We start from the raw sequence: 3320 nt of genomic DNA on the forward strand, positions 1-3320 counted from the left end.
GGGGGGGGGGGGTTGTCGGCGTCCCAATGGCCCCAGCCCCAATCCTGGCTGGCACCACCGCTACAGCTGGCCCCAGCCCAGTGCTGCCACCGGGCTGGGGCTGTCTTGGCACTGCCCACGGCCCCAGCCCTGGGCTCAGCCACATGCTGCCAACGGGCCTGGCCCCAGCCCTCACCACCACCACCAGCCCCAGGACAATGCCACTGCCAGGTTGGGGCCATCAGCGGCATCAGGATGGGGACAGGGCCATGGACCTGTGCAGGACCCAGCGCCATCCTGGCACTGCTGAAGGCCTCAGCCACATGCTGCTGGCAGGCCCTGGCCCTGCGCAGGCCCAGTCCCAGCCAGCACCACCACTGACACGGGCCCCAGCCCTGCATAGCCCCGGCCTCAGCCTGGTGCCACTGCCGGCCCCATCCCAGTGCTGGCAACAGCCCAGCTGCAGCCCCAGCCCTGTGCTGCTGTGGGGCCCAGCCCCCTGTTACCCATGGGCCCCAGCCCAACCCCGCACTGCTGAGGGCCCTAGCCGCATGCTGCCAGGCAGCCCTGGCCCCACAGCCTCAGCCCCTCGCTGCCAGTGTACCCCCAGCCTCAGCCCCATGCTGCCCGTGGCCCCGACCCCAATGGGTGCAGTGCCAGCACCTGTGTCTTCCTGGAGCCAGGCGTGGGGCAGGGAGGCAGCAGTTTGCAGCCTCCTGGCTGCAGCCGGCCCAGGTTCTGGGTAGCTGCTGATAGCCACGGAGCCTGGGCTGGGGGACAAGGGGCAGCAGGGGCATGAGCTGGGCTGGGGGGCAGGGGCTTTGAGTGGAGGGTAAGGGGCACAAGCAGGGCATATTTCCATGTACCTTCTGCCCTCACTTTGTTTTTCTGGCATGCCAGCACTCTGGCACCTTCCAAGGTAGGCATTATGGGGGTTTTCAGCACTCCAGCCAAAAAACGTTGCCTACCCCTGGGTTAGGGACTATTTAGACAAATTGGACATATACAAGTCCATAGGGCAGTATGGGTTGCACCTGAGGGTGCTGAGGAAGTTGGCTGATGTGATTGCAGAGTCATCGTGATGGCCATTGTCTTTGAACACTCATGGCAATCTAGTGGTCCAGGATGATTGGAAAAGGGCAAATATAGTGCTCATACTTAAGAAAGGGAAAAAGGAGAAGCTAGGGAACTACAGGCCAGTCAACCTCAGGTCAGTCCCTGGAAAAATCATGGAAAGGATCCTCAAGGAATCCATTTCTAAGCAGCTGAAGGAAGATTAGGAACAGTCAGCATGGATTCACCAAGGGCAAGTCATGCTTGACCAACCTGATTGCCTTCTATGATGAGATGATTGGCTCTATGGGGAGACCAGTGGATGTGGTGTATCTTGATTTTAGCAAGATTTTGATATCGTCTCCCGCAACATTCTCACAGGCATGCTAAGGAAGTATGGCCTGGATGAATGGACTGTAAGGTGGATAGAAAACTGTATGGAGCATCGGGCTCAGAGTGTAGTAATCAATGGCTCTGTCTAGTTGGCAGCTGGTGGAGTTCCCCTGGGGTTGGTCCTGGGGCTGGTTTTGTTCAAATCTTCATCAACAACCTGGACGATGGCATGCAGTGCACCCTCAGCAAGTCTGCAGATGACACCAAGCTGGGGGGAGTAGTAGATATGCTGGAAGGTAGGGCTAGGATTTGGAGTAACCTTGACAAATTGGAGGTTTGGGCCAAAATAAATCTCATAAGGTTCAGCAAGGACAAGTGTGAAGTCCTGCACTTAGGACAGTACAATCCAATACACCAGTACAGACTGGGTCTGACTGGCTGGGCAGCAGCTCTGCAGAAAAGGACCTGGGGGTTTTGGTGGACAATAAACTGAAGATGAGTCAGCAGTGTGCATTGGTACTGGGCTGCATTGATAGGAGTGTTGCCAGTAGGGCAAGAAAAGTGATTATTACCCTCTATTCGGCACTAGAGGCCACTTCTAGAATACCGTGTCCGGTTTTGGGCCCCCTACTACAGAAAGTATGTGGATACATTGGAGAGTCCAGCAGAGGGCAACGAAAATGGTTTGGGGGTTGGGGCACATGACTTCTGAGGAGAGGCAGAAGGAACTGGTCTTATTTAGTCTGCAAAAGAGAAGACTGACGGGGGTTCAACTACCGGGGGGGCGGGGGGGATTTGAAAGAGGAGGAGTCTAGACTGTTCTCAGTGGTGGCAGATGACAGAACAAGGAACAATGGTCTCACGTTGCAGCAAGGGAAGTTTAGGTTACATATTGGGAAGAATTTTCTTACTAGGAGGGTAGTAAAACACTGGAACAGGTTACCCACAGAGGTGGTGGACTCTCCATCCTTGGAGGTTTTTAAGACCTGGCTCGACAAATCTTCGGCTGGGATGATGTAGTTGGGGGATGGTCCTGCAATGAGCAGGGGGTTGGACTAGGTGACCTCCTGGGGTCCCTTCCAACCCTCACCTTCTATGATCTGTAAGTTAGTTAATTTCTTGGTGGGTGATGAGAGCTGTGTTTGACTTTGGGGAGGATGTCATCCTGGATTTTTAGGGCTCCAAGTCAGAAATTAGTCTTGGTCCATCCCTGATATGTACTGGTGGTTCTGTCACTCTCTGCTTGCTTTCTCCTTGCTGGAGCCTTATATCATAACCCCAAAGAGTAGCACAAGCTGCTTCCTGTTCCTAACTAATAGTGGCATGTATAAACATGCCCAAGAAATGACTGTGCTCCCTTGGGAATAAGGAAGGACCAGCTGGCTAAAAGGAAAAGAGAAAAGTTTGATAGCCTGTAGTAACAAATCTTTATTTGGGAAAACAGCTCTGCCTTAATATTAAAATGACCTCCTACCTTCCCTTTTGTGTGCACACTCCCTTTCCTACTCCTTCCTGGAGGAAAATGCAATTTTCATATATTTCATAGATGTTTGGGCTGGAAGGGACCTCAAAGATCATCAAGTTCAGCTCCCCTGCCCCAGGGGCAGGAAGTCAGCTAGGGTCAAAGGACCCCATCAAGATAAGCATCCAAGTGTTTCCTGAATGAGTCCAGAGTGGGTGCCTGTACCACTATTGGGGAGAGTCTATTCCAGGTCTTGGGGGCTCGGACAGTAAAGAAGTTTTTTCCTTATGTCCAGCCTAAAATGGTCTTGGAGGAGTTTATGACCATTGGTCCTTGTTTTTCCTTGGGGCGCTCTGGTGAAGAGCCGTTCTCCCAGGTCCTCATGTACACCCCTTATGTACTTATAGTTAGCCACCAGGTCCCCCCTGAGCCTGAGCTTTTCCATGGCTGAAGAGTCCCATGGTTCTCAGCCTCTCTTCATAAGGCCTGTTCT

The sequence above is a fragment of the Gavialis gangeticus genome, unplaced genomic scaffold (assembly GCF_001723915.1).
Source record: "Gavialis gangeticus isolate Ggan-Ray unplaced genomic scaffold, GavGan_comp1, whole genome shotgun sequence".
NCBI classification, from domain to species: domain Eukaryota; kingdom Metazoa; phylum Chordata; order Crocodylia; family Gavialidae; genus Gavialis; species Gavialis gangeticus.